General features: G+C 52.9%; 1 long non-coding RNA gene across 1 annotated transcript in view; it reads left to right on the top strand.

Moving 5' to 3' along the window:
* Positions 1 to 541: 541 nt before the first annotated feature.
* LOC140385647 (uncharacterized) overlaps positions 542 to 23,463 on the top strand; it is a 31,602-nt gene continuing 8,680 nt past the window's right edge. The window contains exons 1-2 of the long non-coding RNA XR_011933414.1: positions 542 to 607; positions 12,731 to 12,858. This is a non-coding gene — a long non-coding RNA (uncharacterized lncRNA). The remainder of the gene's footprint in view (positions 608 to 12,730; positions 12,859 to 23,463) is intronic.

Raw genomic sequence — 23,463 nt, forward strand, 5'->3', positions numbered from 1 at the left:
ACCCAGCGGGGAATCGAACCTGGGACCCTGGAGCTGTGAAGCCACAGTGCTATCCACTTGTGCTACCGTGACCCACGCAGACACGGGGAGAATGTGCAAACTCCACACGGACAGTGACCCGGAGCTGGGATCAAACCTGGAACCTCAACGCCGTGAGGCTGCAGTGCTAACCCACTGCGCCACCGTGCTGCCCCCTTTGTCACCATTCATAAGGGCTTCCTTCACATTTGTTTCCACTTTGGGATGTAGCAGGGACTTGGGAACAGGGATCATGTTCCTGCAGAGCCGGGAGAGCATTCTCCAGGGCAGACCTTTCCCTGGCAGCCTGCGCAGACGAAGCAATGCAGCATAAATATCTGAGCTGTCCTGGATTAATTTGTTGAGGTGGTGTTTTGCTGAAGGTACTTCACACTCGGCTGCACCATTCGATTGTGGATAAAGAGGGCTGCTTGTGACATGTACAAAGTGCCATGTGCGTTTGCAAAGTCCTTGGACTTTGGCAGGCACACAAACTGCCTGCCATTGTCTGATATTATCCGTTGTGGAATGCCATGCACAGTGAAGTGTCTCTCCAGCTTCCCGATTACTGCAGTGCTCTTCACGTCAGGTAAGTGATCAACTTCAAACCACCCTGAGAATGAACCAGCAAGGTCTCGATGATATTTCCCATTCCAGTCAAATGTATCTGCTGCAGCGAGGGACCATGGAAGCTCTGGAATCTCATGAAGGTGCAGTCAATCTTTCGCTCGGTGGGACCTGGGCTTGTTGCATGGTGCACATCTGGACACTTCCCTTCTCATGCCAGTATGACACAGTGCTACAGTGGTTAAGCACTGCTGGCTCACAGGCGCCAGGGTCCCAGGTTTGATTCCGACCTCGGGTGACTGTGTGGAGTCTGCACTTTCTCCCCGTGTCTGCGTGGGTTTCCTCCGGGTGCTCCGGTTTCCTCCCACAGTCCAAAGAAGTGCAGGTTAGGTGGATTGGCCATGCTAAATTGTCCTTAGTGTCCAAAATGGTTTGGTGGGGTTACGGGGATAGGGTGGAGTTGGGTGCTCTTGACAAGGGCCGGTACAGACTCGATGGCCAAATGTCCTCCCTCTGCACTGTAAATTCTATGATTCTAAGATGGCTCCGTAAAACCTACTCATTGACCAAGTTCTGGTCACCTTTCCTAATATCTCCTTATGTGTCTTGGTGTCAAATTGTTTGAAAATGCTCTTGTGAAGTGTCATGGGATTTTTCATTACACTAACGGTGCTGCATAAATTACTGTTATGTTGCTAATAAATTAACAACATGGAGAATAGATCCCGAATAGGTTTTAATGCCTGTCTGGGAGTATCAGACAGACGAAGGTCATTCAAACACATTCGTTGTTCACTCATTTACATCAATAACGCTCGATTCTAGGCTATCATTCTGTCAGAGTGGTGCAGCTGAGTGAGATAGAACTATCATTAACATGTGAGATGTGTTAACGAATGGAATGTATCCTTTCATCAAGTGAGCAGCTAAGAGTCCAGCTCTTATAAATTTTATGCCCCGGTATTTAACATACGCTTGGTAAAAGTTTCCATTACCTACACTAAGTAAAAACAAAGTATTGTCCACATTGTCTAAACTCCAGAATTCCCTCTCTGCCCCTCTACCTCACTCTCTTCATTAATCCCAGTAAATTGGCCAACGGTCAAAGATCTGGGGCGGGATTCTCCGCTCACCGGCGGGGCGGGCCGTACCAGCGCCGAGGAGTGGCGTGACCCACTCCGGCGTCGGGGCGCCCCGAAGGTGTGGAATCCTCCGCACCTTCGGGGGCTAGGCCGGCGTTGGGGTGTTTGCCGCCTCGCCAACCGGCGCCGAAGGGCCTCCGCCGGCCGCCGCGAGTTGGCGCATGCATGGGAGCATACGCAGAACCGCTGACGTGATCCCAGCGCATGCACATGGGGTTTTTTCTCTGCGCCGGCCATCGCGGAGGTTCACAGCAGCCGGCACAGAGGGAAAGAGTGTCCGCACGGCACAGGCCCGCCCGCGGATCGGTGGGCCCCGATCGCGGGCCTGGCCACCATGGGGGCCCCCCCCACCCCGGGGCCAGACCCATCGCGCCCCCCCCCCCGAGGACTCCGTAGCCGCCGCAGAGCCAGGTCCCACCAGTATGGACCTTGCGTAATTTATGCCGGCGAGACTGGCCGAAAACGGGTGGCCATCCACGAGGCGGAGAATCGCTGGGGGGCCGCGGCCAGCGGCCGCCGACTGGCGCGGCGCGATTCCCGCCCAAAACCCCAGCGCAGGAGAATTCGGCAGCCGCCGTCGGGGCGGCGGGGCGGGATTAACGCCGCCCCCCCCCCCCGGCGATTCTCGCCCCTGAGTCTTATGCAATACTAATTTGATAATTATTGAAGAACAGTATTTATAAAAAAAGGGAAATGCCATCAACACCTGGTCAACCACAACCACACACATTTATATAGTGCCTCCAGCAAAGTGAAACAACCCAAGATGCTTCTGTAGAGATTTGCAAAAGGGTCATTTAGATCTGACACATTAACTCTTGTTTCTCGTGGGGGCGGCAGGGTGGCACAGTGGTTAGCTCCGGTTCAATCCCGGCCCCGGGTCACGGTCTGTGTGGAGTTTGCACATTCTCCCCGTGTCTGCGTGGGTTTCACCCCCACAACCCAAAGATGTGCAGGTTAGGTGGATTGGCCACACTAAATTGCCCCTTAATTGGAAAATAGAATTTGCGTACTCTAAATTTATTTAATTTTAATTAATTAATTAATTTTTTCAAAAATCCTTGGCCGGGATTCTCTGAGCCCGCGCCGGCTCGGTGAATCGCTGTGCGGGCTCTCGAATCCCTCCGCACAGCCCGCCGAATCGGCACACCTGGCGCGGCGTGCTGGTCCCTGAGCATCCTGCGCGTCTCCGGCCGTTTCTCTGCTGATGGCGTCAATTTAACAGCGATGCCGCGCGGCGTCAATTACTACATTTAAAAAAAGAATATTCCGGAGTTGGGCGGCGGGGAGGGGGGGGGGGGACGGGGGCTGGTGGAGGGGGAGCCATGGATGGATTTGAAAACAAGGACGCAAATGCTAATACTCGAGTGGATCTAAAATCATTAGTTTCCCCCTGAAGCTGGAAGGAATCTATCTCGCAGCGAGTTGTGAATGAAAAGTGACAGATGAAATAACTGCTTGTTAATCTTTCCTGTGCAAATGTGAAATATTGATGCAACAATTTAATTTGTTATTCTGTTTCATCAGTATCAGGTAAAAAAGATAAAAAACCTCACGTTGGCTCTCTCCCTCCCTCTCTGTCTCTCTCACAGCAGAACTGGCAGCTTCAAAAACTATTACAAAATCATGAGGTTACAGAATAAATAATGAGGTCATTGGAGAGGCACTCAGCAACCAAAATATTTCAATAAATTCTGTTTAACTTTAGACAAACCGGGAAGCTCTCTTCAGTTCTGAGTCCAAGATCCATGCTGTTCATGAGGAAAAGTGGTCAATTTTTTTAACCCTTCAGATGCAATGACCTTCACCTGAGGTTTCCAGAATTAACTCCTTCCATTTTACAAAATAGGACCTCTGAGATTCTATTCAGAACCAAGCAGACCATAAGACCAAACTGAGGAGCAGGAGTGGGCCATTCGGCCCATCGAGTCTGCGCTGCCATTCAATCATGACTGATCTGATGTGAAAATCCTCAACTCCACTTTCCCGCTTTATCCCCATAACCCTCGATTCCCTCACTGATTAAAAATCTGTCTATCTCAGCCTTGGATATACTTTTTAAAAAAAATTTAGAGTGCCCAATTATTTTTGTTTCCAATTAAGGGTCAATTTAGCGTGGCCAATCCACCTAACCTGCACAACTTTGGGTTGTGGGGGTGAAACCCACGCAGACACGGGGAGAATGTGCAAACTCCACACGGACAGTGACCCAGAGCCGGGATTCGAACCCGGGTCCTCAGCACCCAGTCCCTGTGCTAACCACTGCGCCACATGCAGTGTGGTTAAAAAAACACACTTTTTTTTTTTTTTAAATTTTTATTCTCCTCCATTTTCACATTTTCTCCCACATTTACATCCATCAACAATAAACAATAATCAGCAAGATATGTCAGTCCCCATAATAACAACGATCCCATTCCCCCACCAACCCCCAAACCTCAACCCGCATGTTTACATAAACAAATGGCAAAAAGGAATCAGGGATTACCCATAGTCACCCTTAATCTTACACAGCTCTCCTGCTCCACCCCCCCCCCCCCCCCCCGCCCCCCAGGTCTCCAGCTCCTCCTGTCCACTGCCTCTTGTAAAACTCCTCCCCCTACCCTCGGTTCCTCCCCCCCAACTTTCCACCCCGGCTAGACCACTCGGACCCTGTTCGGTCAGGCTCCGATGGCCACAGCCCCTCCCCCCACCTCACTCCCGTTCACTGGCCGGCTTAAACCGGCCAGCGTGGAGGCCCCCACCCGGGTCCCTTTCCCCCTTGCCCGGCCCCAGGAAAGCCCAAAGATCCCCTTTTAGCACACAAACCCCGCATATCCACCTACACCCCAAAGAACTCTCATTTCGAGTGAAAGTCCCGTCCCTTCCCTCGTCCAAATATATACCACATTGGCTCCTTTAATCTCTACACCCACGCGCAGTGATACAAAAAAAAAGAAAATACAGTCATGAGGTTACATCGGCACATGACCATTCCTCAATTTGTCAGTTCTGCCACAGTCCTTCTGCCTTCGCAAACTCCTCCGCTACTTCCGCCGTTCCAAAATAAAAGTCCCTGAGCTTGTAAGTCACCCTCAGCTTCGCTGGATATACAATGCCGCACCGCACCTTGCTAATGTACAGTGCCCTCTTCACCCGGTTGAAGGCAGCCCGCCTCCTTGCCAGCTCCACCGTAAAGTCCTGGTATACACGTATACCAGCTCCAGCCCACTGCACCACCCGCTTCTGCTTGGCCCAGCTCAGGACCTTCTCCTTCACCCTGTACCTACGGAAGCACAGAGTCACTGCCCTTGGCGGCTCACTCGCCTTTGGTACAGGCCTCCACGACCGATGAGCCCGATCCAGTTCATATCGGGAGGGGTCCTCCCCCTCCCCCAATAGTTTCGCCAGCATCACGGCAAAATACTCAGTCGGCTTCGATCCTTCAACTCCTTTGGGCAGCCCCACAATCCTCAAGTTCTGTCGCCTGGATCTATTTTCCAGGTCTTCCATTTTTCCTCGCAGATCCTTGTTAGTGTCCACCACCTTCCGCATCTCTTTCCCCATCGAGGCAAGTTGATCACCGTGCTGCAATAAAGTCTCCTCCACTTCCTTCAGCACCTCCCCTTGCTCTCGCACCTCCGCCACTGCGCTCGCCACCTCCGTCCTCACCGGGGAAACCGCCTCCTCCACCAGCACACTCAAAGCCTCCCTCATCTCCTTCCTCGCCGTCTCCATGCATTTCGCAATCTGCGCCAACTGCTTTTCAAATTCCGCAGCCATCACCTTAGTTATTTTTTCAGCCGTAAGCAGGGAGGCCTTCCCTGGTGGTCCAGCCTCCATTTTTCCTGGTGACCCCACGGTGACCTTTCCACTCCCCGACGGACCTCCAGCTGTTTTTTTTCCGGCCGTTTTTCTGCTGACCCTCGACATTTTTCTTTGTTCTTTTTTCCTCCTGTGTCTTCTCAGTGCCTCCTCCGTGCCTTCTCCCTTCTTCTGCCGCCTCCGCGGACCCTGGGACCGGGCTTAAAGCCCCAAAATTGCCGTTCCCGAGCGGGGGCTCTCCATTGTGCGGCCGCCTCCCGCCCGCCATCACCGGAAATTGCCTTGAACACACTTAACGACCCAGCCTCCACAGCTCTCTGCGGTAAAGAATTCCACAGATTCACTCCCCTCTGAGAGAAGAAATTCCTCCCCATCTCTGTGTTAAATGGACAACCCTTGGGGACTTCCGGTGGTGGCCATGAAGGAGTAGGTCGCACATTTGGTGGCTCCCGCTCGGGTCGGACCTTTGGACCTTTTCCCCGATTTTCTCTTGAATTTTACTTGAAAAATTGATAGTGGACACGACTGTAAGGAGGAGTCCCACACCAGTGCATGGCGAGGCGGACCAGGAGTGCTCGCAAAGGAAGAAATAGGCGAACAGAGAAGGCCTGGGTCGAAGCTGCAGCAGGAAAAAGCATGGCGTGCGACCGCTGTCCTGGCTCGACGACCCAGTGGTCGACGGAGCAGTTGATGCAGTTTATACAGGAGGGCTTCGTCAAGCAGAAACAGGAATGCTTGGACCCGATTAGGGAATCGATCGCCCGGCTGGAACATAGACTGGATGCTCAAGATCGGGCGATCCAGAAAGTGGAGAAGGCACTGAACGAGCATGAGGAACACCAAACAGCAATGGAGGTGGAGGTGAAGATGCTGAGGGACCAGGAGAAAAGGCTCCTGGAGAAGGTGGAGGATCTAGAGAATAGGTCCCGCCGGCAGAACTTGAGGATCGTTGGTCTCCCGGAGGAGTCCGAAGCAGCGGATGCGGGGGTATATATAGCGGGTATGCTCGAGAAGCTAATGGGGGATGGGATGTTCACCCGACCCTTGGAGGTGGACAGGGCGCACAGAGCATTAGCGAAGAAGCCGCGTTAGGTGACCCCCCCCCCCCCCCCGAGGCAATGGTGATGTGATTGCACAGACACCTGGATAAGGAGCGTATCTAAGCAGACATGGAGCTGTACGTGGGAGAACAGCATCCAGCGCATTTATCAAGACCTGAGCGTGGAAGTAGCCAGGAGAAGAGCGGGATTCAACCAAGTAAAGTCGACCCTTTTCAAGAAGAAGGTGAAGTTTGGACTGCTGTATCCAGCCCATCATTGGGTCACTTATGAAGAGCAACACTTCTATTTTGAGTCGCCTGAGGAAGCGATGGACTTTGCCAGAAGGAAAGGGCTGGCAGGGGACTGAGGTGTTTGAACTTTGCTGCAGTGTACACGATAAAAATGTTTTTGGACTATATTTGTAATGCCTTCTGTATCGATCCTGGAGCTGCCACGTATTTGTGTAAGTTAAAGTTTGCATTGGTACTGGTGGGGGATGGAGGTGTGAATTTTGGATGTGGGGTTTTTCTCTGCTTTTTGTTTCTTTCGGTTAACTGGGCTGGGAATACTTTCACTTGAATATGTATGTCCAAACGGGGGTGGGGGAACAATAGGTGGGAAAATGTTTGGCGCCATGGGCGGGGGCTACCAAGCTAGCTTGCGGGCTAGCTCACAGAAGCGCAGTGGGGGGTGAGCAGATGTTATGCTTGCTGAAGTGGACTATTTTTACGCTGCTGTTATTGGGGGGAGGGGGAAATTGCTCTGCAGACGGGGGAGGGACTGTTGCAAGGGACAAAAGGGAGGTCGGGGACGGAGGCTGCACAACACGGGCAAGAAGCCCCCCCGACCAGGCTGATCAGGTGGAACGTTAGAGAGCTAAATGGGCTGGTCAAGAGGTCACGCGTGTACGCGTGTTTGAGGGGATTGAAGGCGGACGTGGCAATGTTATAGGAGGCACATCTTAGGTAATCGGTCAGACTAGACTAAGGAAGGGATGGGTTGGGCAGGTATTTCATTCGGGGCTGGACTCTAAGACTAGACTAAGATCTTGATCCTGATTAATAAGCGAGTGTCATTCAAGACGGGAAGAATAGTTGCGGATGTGGGAGGTCGGTACATCATGGTTAGTGGGAAGCTGGAAGGGCTGCCGGTGGTACTCGTGAATGTGTATGCGCCAAACTGGGATGATGTGGAGTTTATAAGGCGGATGTTGGGGAAAATCCCGGACCTGGACTCAGGACGGAGAGATGCGGAGACCCCAGAGGCAGGGCTTTTAAGGGAACGACGGAGGCTACAGGCGGAGTTTGGCTTGTTAACTACAGGGAGGGCGGTGGAGCAGCTGAGGAAAGCGAGGGGGGCGATATCTGAGTATGGAGAGAAGGCCAGCAGAATGCTTGTGTAGCAGCTTAGAAAGAGGGAGGCAGCCAGGGAGATTGGGAAAGTGAAGGACAGAGACAGGAACTTGGTCGGAGATTCAGCAGGGATTAACAGGGCGTTCAAGGAGTTTTATAGCAGGTTATATGAGTCAGAATCCCCAGCTGGGCCGGAAGGGATGAGGCAATTCTTAGGGGGGCTGAGGTTCCCGAAGGTGGAGGAAGGGCAGGTAGAAGGGATGGGGGCCCCGATCGGGTTGGAAGAGATAGCAGATGGCCTGAAGGCCATGCAGTCGGGTAAAGCCCCGGGACCGGAGGGGTACCCAGTGGAGTTTTATTAAAAGTTCTCTGGGATGCTGGGGCCACTGCTGATGAGGACATTTAATGAGGCAAGGGAGAGAGGGGGGCTTCCCCCGACAATGTCACAGGCCACTATCTCATTGATCCTGAAGCAGGAGAAGGACCCGGAGTTATGCGGGTCCTACAGACCGATCTCCTGACTAAATGTTGACGCCAAACTGTTGGCCCAAATCCTGTGCTCTAGGATCGAAGACTGCGTTCCGGATGTGATTGGGGAGGACCAGACGGGATTTGTTAAGGGCAGGCAGTTGGCGGCCAACGTTAGAAGACTGTTGAATGTGATCATGATGCCCACAGAGGGTAGGGACGTAGAGGTACTGGTCACAATGGACAGAGAAGGCCTTTGATCGGGTGGAATGGGACTATCTGTGGGAGGTGCTGGGGCGGTTTGGGTTTGGACGGGGCTTCACCGACTGGGTTAGGCGGCTGCATCAGGCGCCTGTGGCGAGTGTACGGACGAACAGGTTGACATCGGGCTATTTTAGGCTGCACCGGGGGACGAGGCAGGGATGTTCCCTCTCCCCACTGCCATTCGCGCTGGCCATAGAGCCACTGGCACTCGCGCTGAGAGCCTCAAGGGGCTGGAAGGGGAGGGGTGAAACTTAGAGTCTCGCTATACGCAGATCACCTGCTCCTACATGTTTCTGACCCACTAGAGGGGATGGCAGAAATTATGAGGATTCTGGGGGAATTTGGCCGGTTTTTGGGTTATAAATTGAACATGGTGAGATGTTCGGGATCCAGGCAAGGGGGCAGGAGAGGCGACGGGGGGGGCTGCCGTTTCGAGTGGTAGGGGAATCTTTCGGTATCTAGGCATCCAGGCAAGGGAATGGGAACGGCTACATAAGCTAAATTTGACCCGACTGGTGGACCAAGTGAAGGAAGACCTCCGAAGGTGGGACATGCTCCCGCTATCACTGGCTGGGAGGGTGCAGACAGTGAAAATGACGGTCCTCCCGACATTCCTGGTTGTTTTTCAGCGTCTCCCCATCTTTATTCCACGGGCCTTTTTTAAACGGGTAAACAAGGTGATCTCTGGCTTTGTATGGGCGGGTAAGACCCCGCGAGTAAAAAAGGGGATGCTGGAGCGTAGCCGGGGTGGGGGGGGGGGTTGCTGGCACTGCCGAACCTTTGCAATTACTATTGGGCGGCGAATAGAGCCATGATTAGGAAGTGGGCGGTGGGGGGGGGGGGGGGGGGGGGGGGGGTGTCGGTGTGGGAGCACGTGGAGGTGGCATCATGTAAGGGCACGAGTTTGGGGCCCTGGTTACGGCGCCTCTGCCGTTCCTGCCGGCACGGTACTCCACCAGCCCCACAGTGGTGGCAGCCCTGAGAATCTGGGGGCAATGGAGGAAACATGTGGGAGCAGGGGGAGCATCGGTCTGGTCTCCAATCTGCAATAATCATCGGTTTGCCCCGGGGAGGCTGGATGGAGGGTTTCGGAGTTGGCATAGAGCAGGGATCGAGAGGATGGGAGATCAGTTCATAGAGGGGAGCTTCCCCAGCCTGAGGGAGTTGGAGGAGAAATTTGAATTGATGGGAGGGAATGAGTTTAGATACCTTCAGGGGCGGGACTTCCAACGCAGGCAGGTCTCAACCTTCCCGCTCCTACCACTGAGGGGGATACAGGACAGGGTAGCTTCCACAGTGTGGGTGGGAGAAGGGAGGGTTTCGGACATCTATAAAGAGCTCGTGGGATCAGAGGAAACGCAGACCGAGGAGCTGAAACACAAATGGGAAGAGGAGTTAGGAGAGATAGAGGATGGTCTCTGGGCGGACGCGTTGAGTAGAGTCAACGCGTCCACAACATGTGCCAGGCTCAGCCTGATACAATTTAAGGTTGTTCACCGGGCTCACATGACAGTGGCCCAGAAGAGCAGGTTATTAGGGATAGAAGACAGGTGTGGAAGGTGTGCAGGAGGACCAGCGAACCATGTCCACATGTTCTGGGCATGTCCGAAGCTTGGGGGATTTTGGCAGGGGTTTGCGGAGGTCATGTCCACGGTGTTAAAAACAAGGGTGGCACCAAGTCCAGAGGTGGCGATTTTCGGGGTGTCGGAAGACCCGGGAATCCAGGAGGAGAAAGAGGCAGACGTTCTGGCCTTTGCTTCCCTGGTCACCCAGAGACGGATACTATTAGCTTGGAGGGACTCAAAGCCCCGAAGTCGGAGACCTGGCTATCGGACATATCTAGCTTTCTCTGTTTGGAGAAAATCAAGATTGCCTTGAGAGGGTCAATGTCAGGGTTCGCCCGGAGGTGGCAACCGTTCGTCGACTTCTTGAGGGAAAATTAACCGTCAGCAGAGAGGGGGGGGTTAGTGTGTAAGAAAGGTGGGACCTGTGAGGTAGGAAGACGACCGTTGCACTATGCTTGTATTTGTTTGTACACTGTTTCTTCTGTTATTGTTACAAAATCACAAATACCTCAATAAAATGTTTATTAAAAAAAATGGACAACCCTTGATTCTGAGATTTGCCCCCGATCCTCGACTCTCCCACAGGGGAAACAAACTCTCAGCATCGATCCTGTCAAGCCCCCTGAGAATCCGATGGCTGCGAACCAATGGCCATGTTGTGCCCACATTATCTGCATATTAAACGCACATTAACGGCGTTCAAAAGGTATCTTGGCAAACACATAGATAGGATGGGTATAGAGGGGTATGGCACAAGGAAGTGCTGAGGGTTTTGGCCAAGGTTGGTATCCTGACCGGTACAGGCTTGGCGGGCCGAAGGGCCTGTTCCTGTGCTGTGTTGTTCTTTGTTCTTTGTTAAAGTGAGACAGCTAGTCTGACGTTAATGTGCAGATTCCCGGGTACCTGAGGCTTTGGGATACTACTTGGGTGCTAGCCTGGCACTGCCAAGGCACCCAGGTGGCACTGCAAGCTGGCATGGGCACTGCCAAGCTGGTATTTTCTGCATGGGTGCGATCGGGCTGAGGATGCCCCTGCGTGGGGGGTTGGTGGAGTGCGGGTGGGGTGGGGGAGGCGGGGACCCTTCCATAGTGCGTTCGGACTGAGGGGGGTGGTCGCTGCTGTGGCCTCGGAGTTTGCAATACCATTTTTAAATCTCTCGCTACACTGGGGAGTTCCGGCGGGACGCAACTCCTCTGTGCAAAATGGGGCTATGTACGGCCTCGGCCGTGTGTTCCCCGCTGAGGCCCCTTGTACAAAGCGAGTCGTGCTGTATAGCCATGTGTTTTTGGCACTGCGAGTGGTAGGGAAGCACGCGGATAAATGCGCTCACTATGAGACTTTATTCCCAATTAGTTGAATCGAGCCCTATGTGTCCCAAATGGTCACCTCTCATTCTTCTAAACTCCATTGAGTACGGGCCCAACCTACTCAACCTCGCCTCATCAGAAAATCCCTCCGTACTCGGGATCAACCTCATAACCGTGAACCCTTCTCTGGATGGTCTCCAATGTCAGTATATCTTTCCTTGGGTAAGGGAACCAAAACTGTTCACAGTATTCCAGGTGTGATGTAACTAATGCCTTGTATAGTTTTCCCTCGACGTCCCTATTTTATACTCCATTCCCTTTGAAATAAAGGCCAACATTCCATTTGCCGTCCCAGCTACCCGCTGAACTTGCTTTTTGTGATTTATGCAGAAGGACCCTCAATCCCCCCTGTGCTGCAGCTTTCTGCAGACTGTCTCCATTTAAATAATATTCAGCTCCTTTATTCTTCCTACCACAGTGCACAACTTCTGACATTATTTTCCTACATTATATCCTCTTAATTAACCTGCCAATCCCCCCTGCAGACTCTATGGCCAGGATTCTCCGACCCGGCGCCGGGTTGGAGAATCCCCAGGGGGAGGAGCGAATTCCCCGCCACGCCGGTCGGTGTCCGTTGACAGCGCCCCCCCCCGCGATTCACCGGGCCCTGATGGGCCGAGTGGCCGTAAAGTTTTGGCCAGTCCCGCCGGCGTGAATTACTCACCTCACGCACGTGCGGGGACCTGGCAGGTAAGTGTGCGGGGGCGGTCCTGGGTGGGGGGGGGGGGCGCGGGGGGGTTCTGACACTGGGGGGGCCCCACGGTGGCCTGGCCCGCAATCGGGGCCTACCGATCTGCAGGCGGTCTGGTTCCGTGGAGAGCCTTCTTTCCTCCCTACCGGGCCCCTGTAGGGCTCTGCCATGTTGCCCGGGGGCTGGCGCGGAGAAGGGAGCCCCCGCGTGCGGAAATACGCCAGCCGTTCCGCACACGCGCCAACTCGCACCGGCCCTTCGGCGGCGGCTGAAGCAGCGGGGTCGACTCCAGCGGCAACATAGCCCGCTAGAAAGGTGAAAGTTCCTCACTTTGGGGAGCCGTTGACGCCGGAGTCGTTGGCGCGGGGACATAGCCCCATTTTCAGAGAATCCCGCCCTATGTGGCTACTTCACCACTTACCTTCCCATCTATCTTTGTGTCTTCCTCACAGAATCCCAGCCGACATCCTGATATTCCAGGAAATTATTCCAGCACTTAATCTCAGGATGTGGAGATGCCGGCGTTGGACTGGGGTGAGCACAGTACGAAGTCTTACAACACCAGGTTAAAGTCCAACAGGTTTGTTTCGATGTCACTAGCTTTCGGAGCGCTGCTCCTTCCTCAGGTGAATGAAGAGGTCTGTTCCAGAAACACATATATAGACAAATTCAAAGATGCCAAACAATGCTAGGAATGCGAGCATTAGCAGGTGATTAATACAGATCCAGAGATGGGGCAACCCCAGGTTAAAGAGGTGTGAATTGTCTCAAGCCAGGACAGTTGGTAGGATTCGCAGGCCAGATGGTGGGGAATGAATGTAATGCGACATGAATCCCAGGTCCCGGTTGAGGCCGCACTCATGTGTGCGGCACTTGGCTATAAGTTTCTGCTTTGCGATTCTGCGTTGTCGCGGGTCCTGAAGGCCGCCTTGGAGAACGCTTACCCGGAGATCAGAGGCTGAATGCCCTTGACTGCTGAAGTGTTCCCCAACTGGAAGGGAACATTCCTGCCTGGTGATTGTTGCGCGATGTCCGTTCATTCGTTGTCGCAGCGTCTGCATGGTCTCGCCAATGTACCCACGCTTCGGGACATCCTTTCCTGCAGCGTATGAGGTAGACAACGTTGGCCGAGTCGCACGAGTATGTACCACGTACCTGGTGGGTGGTGTTCTCACGTGTAATGGTGGTATCCATGTCGATGATCTGGCACGTCTTGCAGAGATTGCCATGACAGGGTTGTGTGGTGTCGTGGTCACTGTTCTGAAGACTGTGTAGTATTGCTGCAAACAATGGTTCGTTTGAGGTTGCGCGGTTGTTTAAAGGCAAGTAGTGGGGGTGTGGGGATGACCTTGGCAAGATTTCCATCGTCATCAATGACGTGTTGAAGGCTGTGAAGAAGATGACGTAGTTTCTCCGCTCCGGGGAAGTACTGGACGACGAAGGGTATTCTGTCGGTTGTGTCCCATGTTTGTCTTCTGAGGAGGTTGGTCCGGTTTTTCGCTGTGGCGCGTTGGAACTGTCGATCGATGAGTCGAGTGCCATATCCTGTTCGTACGAGGGCATCTTTCAACGTCTGTAGATGTCTGTTACGCTCCTCCTCGTCTGAGCAGATCCTGTGTATACAGAGCGCTTGTCCATAGGGGATGGGCTTCTTTAATGTGTTTAGGGTGGAAGCTGGAGAAGTGGAGCATCATGAGGTTATCCGTGGGTTTGCGGTAAAGCGAAGTGCTGAGGTGACCGTCCTTGATGGAGACGAGTGTGTCCAAGAATGCAACTGATTTTGGAGAGTAGTCCATGGTGAGTCTGATGGTTGGATGGAACTTATTAATGTCATCGTGTAGTCGTTTCAATGATTCTTCGACGTGGGTCCAAAGGAAAAAAATGTCATCGATGTATCTGGTGTATAACATCGGTTGAAGGTCCTGTGCGGTGAGTAGGTCCTGTTCAAACTTGTGCATGAAGATGTTGGCGTATTGGGATGCGAATTTGGTCCCCATGGCTGTTCCGTGCGTCTGGATGAAAGAACTTGTTGTCGAAGGTGAAGACGTTGTGATCCAGAATGAAGCGGATGAGTTGCAGAATTGCATCTGGAGATTGGCAGTTGTCGGTGTTGAGTACTGAGTACTTAATCTCAGGAGGCATGGATTGTCTTACCCATGCCTCCTTCGACATCACCTTCTGAACACACAACCTCCACCACCTAGAGGGACAACCGCAGCAGACTCATGGGAACATCACCACTTCCAAAATTGCCCTCCAAGTCATTCGCCGCCCTGACTTGGAAATATACCGCTGTTCCTTCACTGTCACTGGTTCAAAATCCTGGAAATTCCTCCCTAACTGCACTCTGGGTGTACCTACGCCACATGGACTGCAGCGGTTCAGGAACGCAGCTCACCATCACCTTTTCGAAGGACGACCAAGGATAGGCAATGGGCGCCATCCTTGCCAGCAATGCCCATGTGATGGGCGCCATCCTTGCCAGCAATGCCCATGTGATGGGCGCCATCCTTGCCAGCAATGCCCATGTCCATTGGATGAATTTTGAGTGATCTCCTTTAGGGACAGGATGATTTAAAGTGCCCAGTTAATTCTTTTCTAATTAAGGGGCAATTTAGCGTGGCCAATCCACCTACCCTGCACATCTTTGGGTTGTGGGGGTGAAACCCACGCACACACAGGGAGAATGTGCAAACTCCACACGGACAGTGACCCAGAGCCGGGATCGAACCCGTGACCTCGGCGCCGTGAAGCAGCAGTGCTAACCACTGCGCCACCGTGCTGCTCAGGATGATTTCTTAAACATTTGTTTCTTTCGTCTGGGAAGAGCCCCAATGCCACAACGGCCCCTGGGGAATGGTTAATGGAACATCAGGCTAGCCATCGCAGCCCACACCTACAGTCCCAATAATGTCCTCGCAGCAAGTTTCACCGGCTCTGCATCAAGGCCCAACATCAGACTAACTGCCTGGTCCTCCATTCCTCTAACACTGGAGAATCCACCTACCCTGCACGTCTTTGGGTTGCAGGGGTGAGACCCACGCAGACACAGGGCGGGGTGGGGGGGCGGGGGGGGGGGGGAATGTGCAAACTCCACAAGGCCTGTGGACTTTTATGACAGGAAAGTCGGCGCTGCACCTGGACCGATTCCGGTAACGGTGAGGGGCTGGCACCGGTGCCGCGAGGAACCCCATCGAACCCCATGCAGAACGGTGCGGGACTCGCTGGGTCCTTAATCGGCACTCGCAGGGCTGACAAGCTGCAGTCGCGCTTAAATACACCCCCCCCCCCCCCCCCCCCCCCCGCCACACACAGACTGATGGGGACGAAAAGACGGGACAGAATAGGGCAGCACGGTAGCATAGTGGTTAGCACTGTGGCTTCACAGCGCCAGGGTCCCAGGTTCGATTCCCCGCTGGGTCACTGTCTGTGCGGAGTCTGCACGTTCTCCCCGTGTCTGTGTGGGTTTCCTCCGGGTGCTCCGGTTTCCTCCCACAGTCCAAAGACGTGCAGGTTCGGTGGATTGGCCATGTTAAATTTCCCTTAGTGACCAAAAAGGGTAGGAGGGGTTATTGGGTTACGGGGATAGGGTGGAAGTGAGGGCTTAAGTGGGTCGGTGCAGACTTGATGGGCCAAACGGCCTCCTTCTGCACTGTATGTTCTATGAATGTGCTGGAGTGCCCATACAGCTGATGGAGCAGTTGGGTCCAGAGGGGGGTCACCTATACGACATAGGTGGTTTAAAGTGGGCTGTCGACGTTTTTAAGGTGAAGGAGCATCGCAATTTGGTGTCAAACCGGCGGCTGCCGCGATTTTGGTATCAGAACCGATTCTCCGCCCGATCGCACGCCCCAATTTCGGCATCAGCTGATGGAGAATCGCGCCCATTGTATCTCACTCCACCATTGGTATCCATGGCTTCAGCTGCCTGGGCCCCATGCTCAGGGAATTCCGTCCCTAAACCTCTCCAGTTGTCTCTCTGTCCCTTCTCCTTTAAAATCTCATTCTCTGGCTAAGCTTTTAACAAGCTGCCTTTGTATGGCTCAGTATGTAACTGGTGTTTGATAACAGTCCTGTGTAGTAGCTTTGGATATTTTACTGTGTTAAATAAAGGCACCTTCCCGTTGCTGTGCTCTGATTTACTGTCCGACAGTTCAATCCAATGTGATTTGATCGGAGCTAATGCTGTGATAGTTTTCCATTCCTTCATACTGTCATTACAACTTTGATTTTTAATTCCTTTAATGATGTCATTGGAGACCGACAGAGGTCACCCCTGCCTAAAAGCTGAAGAGCAATCCAGGCAGGACAATGAAAAATCACTGCATTTTCACTTACCCTTCAGCACTGCTGCCTCACGGCGCCGAGGACCCGGGTTCGATCCCGGCTCTGGGTCACTGTCCGTGTGGAGTTTGCACATTCCCCTCCCCCCCCACCCTGTGTCTGCGTGGGTCTCACCCCTGCAGAGATGTGCAGAGTAGGTGGATTGGCCACGCTAAAATTGCCCCTTAAAAAAAAAACTTTCACTTACCCTTCCCTAAGATCTGTTGCCTCAGACAGACGTGGTTAAAGCAGCAGATGTTACAAGCATCAGAGGCCTGCTCAAAAGTCAAGTACACTTGAAAGGGCTTCAAATACCTCAAATCTTCCACTGTTCAACCCAGTGTCAAGATTGGACAGACAACTGCTGCAAAACATTATTGCCTTATAGTGAGGTAGAAGCACCTCAGCGTAAACAGGGACTGAGGTTGTCGGTAATCAAGTGATGCTTTTGCTCCGTTCCTGAGGCAGAATAATTCCATTGGAAGCAGTCCTTCTGGCGGTTTGATCAGCATAAACGTACTTTCAGGCCTGATACTGAAGCCTACAGACCAAGAGTACATCCACCTAATTTTGACCCTGTCTTGTGTGTTGTGTTGAGAGAGAGTGTATGTGGGCCTCAATTCAAGGTCTTCTCTGAAAGAAGGCCCTCTGACAGTGCAGCACTCCCTCGGTACTACACTGGGAGCGTCAGCCCAGATATTTATGCTCAGGTCTCTCGAGTGGCTCTTATCCCACAGCATTGTGACTCCCAGATAAGCATGCTAACCGATAAGCCATGACTGAAGGCAACTTGTTGCTGGGCAATGGAAGGATCTTCCTCAGCTTTCTTGAGGGACAGGACCACAAAGATCCCTCTCGTCATTTACACCACTGTGTTTGAAGAGCTTGTTCTCCCAGTTGGGCAGTTTAGTGTTTTTCTCTGTTGCTGTTTATCTACAAACCCCCCTGACGATTAAGTTACAAAGTACGCCAGCTGCACATGCCTTTATTGACAGAAGAGGAACAGCTTTATTTAATTTACACTGTTCCTTTTGTAGAGCATGAGTTATTAAATACTCAGCATCTGAAACTTGTTGCTGAAGGCTAAATTCAGCGCCATGCCAGACACAGGTTCGAAGCTCCATGCTGCTTGCACTGAAAATCGTGTTCCCCTTGCTCCCCGCAAGACACTCCGCCAACCTCTCTGCCAAAATACAAAATGCAAACAGGATGTTAAGAAAAAAAAAGAAAGAGTTGCATTCATATAGCACCTTTCGCAATCTCAGAATGTCCCCAAGCGATTTGCAATCAATCAAATACATTTGAAGTGTAATTGTGGTTGTAATGTGCATAGCAAGCTCTCACAAACAGCATGGTGTTGAAGACCTGATAATCTGTTCTTTATAAATAAAATTTAGAGTACCCAATTCCTTTTTGTTCCAATGAAGGGGCAATTTAGTGTGGCCAAACCACCTACCCTGCATAGCAAACATGTTATGATTTTGCAATTACTCGAGAGGTGGTAGATGCGCCTTCAGATTAACATCGCCTCTAAACGACTGTACAGCGCTCCTTCGGAACTGTACTGGCCCTGTATCGGCCGTGAAAAAACAGAATTGGGTTCTCGAAATTTATATTTCAAATAAATAAATAAATGCAAGTCTTTCTTTTCGGGAAGTTATGAAGCTTTTAAAATTGTCGTTGGTAATCCTATCTGTTCTCCACAGCATGCCCCACTTCCCTTGTAGAATCTTCTTGTCAAGGGAAAGTAATCTAATTTCCTGTTCCCATAGAAGAAAGAAAAATGTTGGCCTCAGCCACACTGACACCTTCCTCGGGGTAGGTATCGAATGTCTCATAAACTCCACTACCAATATCGGCATTTAATTGGTTGCTCCTTCTGGTTTTTGGCTGCTTATTAAAGCGTTAGTTTGATGAGAGTGCCCGTGTGTTACATTAGCAACACCCTAAAAGCACTGTTTATGCTGATTGTTATTCGATGACACCGAGACCTCAGTCAATCAAAATGGCCACAAGGTGAATGTGTGTCAAACACTAAAGAAAAGCTTGCCTTTCTGTAGCTGCCTTCATAACCTCAGGGTATCCCAAAGCGATGGACAGACGCTGAGCCAGGTTTGGTCTGAATGATGAGTCTGGAGGTGAATTTTAAAGATGGAGAAGTTGGGAAAGACGATTTGGCGGCGAATCTGTTGTGACGTCGAAATCGGGCTGGTTTAGCACAGTGAGCTAAACAGCTGGCTTGTAATGCAGAACAAGGCCAACAGCGCGGGTTCAATTCCCGTACCGGCCTCCCCGAACAGGCGCCGGAATGTGGTGACTAGGGGCTTTTTACAGTAACTTAATTTGAAGCCTATTTGTGGCAAGAAGCGATTATTATTGTATTATCGTGGCGGCCGCTGCGTTTCACGCCAAATCGCAATTTCCGGTGCCTCGACAGCGGCGTCAATGTGTCCCACTCCGCACGTACGGTAAACGTCAGTGGCATATTATCAGGCCTGACCCAGTATTCTCCGGGGCCTCCGCGATTCTCCATCTCCACCAATGGTCTTCCTGGCGGTGCGGTTCACCTGCAATTTCAAAAGTCATGAAGCTGGTGCCGTGGCTGCTGAGGGGGAGAGAGGGGGGACGGAAAGTGTCCCAACATCGCCATAGTTTGCTGACAGTCGTGCCGCTGGCCGGGGGGGGGGGGCTTCTGCCAGGGCTTTTGGTGGGGGGGGGGGGAGTAGCGGGGGGGGGTGGCCAGGAGGTGGGCTGTGGTTAGGTGGATTGGCCACGCTAAATTGCCCCTCAATTGGAAAAAATAAATTGGGCACTCTAAATTTAAAAAAATAAATAAAAATAAAAATAAAAAAATAAAAAAATTTTGTCAGAAGGAATCTTATTTATTCACCCTCACTCTTGGCAGCATGACATCTTGTTGGCTGGGATGAGTGTGTGTGGGGAGTGTAATGTGTGTGTGCGGCTGAGATGAGTGTGTGTGGGGAGTGTAATGTGTGTGTGCGGCTGGGATGAGTGTGTGAGGGGAGTGCGATGTGTGTGTGCGGCTGAGATGAGTGTGTGTGGGGAGTGTAATGTGTGTGTGCGGCTGGGATGAGTGTGTGAGGGGAGTGCGATGTGTGTGTGCGGCTGGGATGAGTGTGTGTGGGGAGTGCGATGTGTGTGTGCGGCTGGGATGAGTGTGTGTGGGGAGTGTAATGTATGTGTGCGGCTGGGATGAGTGTGTGTGGGGAGTGTAATGTATGTGTGCGGCTGGGATGAGTGTGTGTGGGGAGCGTAATGTGTGTGTCCGGCTGGGATGTGTGTGTGTGTGGGGAGTGTAATGTGTGTGTGCGGCTGGGATGAGTGCGTGTGGTGAGTGCAATGTGTGTGCGCGGCTGGGATGAGTGTGTGTGGGGAGTGTAATTTGTGTGTGCGGCTGAGATGAGTGTGTGTGGGGAGTGTAATGTGTGTGTACGGCTGGGATGAGTGTGTGTGGGGAGTGTAATTTGTGTGTGCGGCTGGGATGAGTGTGTGTGGGGAGTGTAATGTGTGTGTGCGGCTGAGATGAGTGTGTGTGGGGAGTGTAATGTGTGTGCGCGGCTGGGATGAGTGTGTGTGGGGAGTGTAATTTGTGTGTGCGGCTGAGATGAGTGTGTGTGGGGAGTGTAATGTGTGTGTGCGGCTGGGATGAGTGTGTGTGGGGAGTGTAATGTGTGTGTGCGGCTGGGATGAGTGCGTGTGGTGAGTGTAATGTGTGTGCGCGGCTGGGATGAGTGTGTGTGGGGAGTGTAATGTGTGTGCGCGGCTGGGATGAGTGCGTGTGGTGAGTGTAATGAGTGTGTGCAGCTGGGATGAGTGTGTGTGGGGAGTGTAATTTGTGTGTGCGGCTGAGATGAGTGTGTGTGGGGAGTGTAATGTGTGTGCGCGGCTGGGATGAGTGCGTGTGGTGAGTGTAATGTGTGTGCGCGGCTGGGATGAGTGTGTGTGGGGAGTGTAATGAGTGTGTGCAGCTGGGATGAGTGTGTGTGGGGAGTGTAATGTGTGTGTGCGGCTGGGATGAGTGTGTGTGGGGAGTGTAATGAGTGTGTGCAGCTGGGACGAGTGTGTGTGGGGAGTGTAATGTGTGTGTGCGGCTGGGATGAGTGTGTGTGGGGAGTGTAATGTGTATGTACGGCTGAGATGAGTGTGTGTGGGGAGTGTAATGTGTGTGTGCGGCTGGGATGAGTGTGTGAGGGGAGTGCGATGTGTGTGTGCGGCTGGGATGAGTGTGTGTGGGGAGTGTAATGTGTGTGTGCGGCTGGGATGAGTGTGTGTGGGGAGTGTAATGTATGTGTGCGGCTGGGATGAGTGTGTGTGGGGAGCGTAATGTGTGTGTCCGGCTGGGATGTGTGTGTGTGTGGGGAGTGTAATGTGTGTGTGCGGCTGGGATGAGTGTGTGTGGGGAGTGTAATGTGTGTGCGGCTGGGATGAGTGTGTGCGGGGAGTGTAATGTGTGAGTGCAGCTGGGGTGAGCGTGTGTGGGGAGTGTAATGTGTGTGTGCGGCTGGGATGTGTGTGTGTGTGGGGAGTGCGATGTGTGTGTGCGGCTGGGATGAGTGTGTGTGGGGAGTGTAATGTGTGTGTGGCTGGGATGAGTGTGTGTGGGGAGTGTAATGTGTGTGTGCGGCTGGGATGAGTGTGTGTGGGGAGTGTAATGTGTGTGTGCGGCTGGGATGAGTGTGTGTGGGGAGTGTAATGTGTGTGCGGCTGGGATGAGTGTGTGTGGGGAGTGTAATGTGTGTGTACGGCTGGGATGAGTGTGCGTGGGGAGTGTAATGTGTGTGTGCGGCTGGGATGAGTGTGCGTGGGGAGTGTAATGTGTGTGTGCGGCTGGGATGAGTGTGCGTGGGGAGTGTAATGTGTGTGTGCGGCTGGGATGAGTGTGCGTGGGGAGTGTAATGTGTGTGTGCGGCTGGGATGAGTGTGTGTGGGGAGTGTAATGTGTGTGTGCGGCTGGGATGAGTGTGTGTGGGGAGTGTAATGTGTGTGCGCGGCTGGGATGAGTGTGTGTGGGGAGTGTAATGGGTGTGCGCGGCTGGGATGAGTGTGTGTGGGGAGTGTAATGTGTGAGCGGCTGGGATGAGTCTGTGTGGGGAGTGTAATGTGTGTGCGCGGCTGGGATGAGTGTGTGTGGGGAGTGTAATGTGTGTGTGCGGCTGGGATGAGTGTGTGTGGGGAGTGTAATGTGTGTGTGCGGCTGGGATGAGTGTGTGTGGGGAGTGAAATGTGTATGTGCGGCTGGGATGAGTGTGTGGGGAGTGTAATGTGTGTGTGCGGCTGGGATGAGTGTGTGTGGGGAGTGTAATGTATGTGTGCGGCTGGGATGAGTGTGTGTGGGGAGTGTAATGTGTGTGAGCGGCTGGGATGAGTGTGTGTGGGGAGTGTAATGTGTGTGTGCGGCTGGGATGAGTGTGTGTGGGGAGTGTAATGTGTGTGTGCGGCTGGGATGAGTCTGTGTGGGGAGTGTAATGTGTGTGCGCGGCTGGGATGAGTGTGTGTGGGGAGTGTAATGTGTGTGTGCGGCTGGGATGAGTGTGTGTGGGGAGTGTAATGTGTGTGTGCGGCTGGGATGAGTGTGTGTGGGGAGTGAAATGTGTATGTGCGGCTGGGATGAGTGTGTGGGGAGTGTAATGTGTGTGTGCGGCTGGGATGAGTGTGTGTGGGGAGTGTAATGTATGTGTGCGGCTGGGATGAGTGTGTGTGGGGAGTGTAATGTGTGTGTGCGGCTGGGATGAGTGTGTGTGGGGAGTGTAATGTGTGTGTGCGGCTGGGATGAGTGTGTGTGGGGAGTGTAATGTGTGTGTGCGGCTGGGATGAGTGTGCGTGGGGAGTGTAATGTGTGTGTGCGGCTGGGATGAGTGTGTGTGGGGAGTGCGATGTGTATGTGCGGCTGGGTGAGTGTGTGTGGGGAGTGTAATGTGTGTGTGCGGCTGGGATGAGTGTGTGTGGGGAGTGTAATGTGTGTGTGCGGCTGGGATGAGTGTGTGTGGGGAGTGTAATGCGTGTGTGTGGCTGGGATGAGTGTGTGTGGGGAGTGTAATGCGTGTGTGCGGCTGGGATGAGTGTGTGTGGGGAGTGTAATGTGTGTGTGCGGCTGGGATGAGTGTGTGGGGAGTGTAATGTGTGTGTGCGGCTGGGATGAGTGTGTGTGGGGAGTGTAATGTGTGTGTGCGGCTGGGATGAGTGTGTGTGGGGAGTGTAATGCGTGTGTGCGGCTGGGATGAGTGTGTGTGGGGAGTGTAATGTGTGTGTGTGGCTGGGATGAGTGTGTGTGGGGAGTGTAATGCGTGTGTGCGGCTGGGATGAGTGTGTGTGGGGAGTGTAATGTGTGTGTGCGGCAGGGATGAGTGTGTGGGGAGTGTAATGTGTGTGTGCGGCTGGGATGAGTGTGTGTGGGGAGTGTAATGTGTGTGTGCGGCTGGGATGAGTGTGTGTGGGGAGTGTAATGTGTGTTTGCGGCTGGGATGAGTGTTTGTGGGGAGTGTAATGTGTGTGTGCGGCTGGGATGAGTGTGCGTGGGGAGTGTAATGTGTGTGTGCGGCTGGGATGAGTGTGTGTGGGGAGTGTAATGTGTGTGTGCGGCTGGGCTGAGTGTGTGTGGGGAGTGTAATGTGTGCGCGCGGCTGGGATGAGTGTGTGTGGGGAGTGTAATGTGTGTGAGCGGCTGGGATGTGTGTGTGTGGGGAGTGTAATGTGTGTGCGCGGCTGGGATGAGTGTGTGTGGGGAGTGTAATGTGTTTTTGGGGCTGGGATGAGTTTGTGTGGGGAGTGTAATGTGTGTGTGCGGCTGGGATGAGTGTGTGTGGGGAGTGTAATGTGTGTGTGCGTCTGGGATGAGTGTGTG

The sequence above is a fragment of the Scyliorhinus torazame genome, chromosome 1, assembly GCF_047496885.1.
Source record: "Scyliorhinus torazame isolate Kashiwa2021f chromosome 1, sScyTor2.1, whole genome shotgun sequence".
In the NCBI taxonomy this organism is placed as follows: domain Eukaryota; kingdom Metazoa; phylum Chordata; class Chondrichthyes; order Carcharhiniformes; family Scyliorhinidae; genus Scyliorhinus; species Scyliorhinus torazame.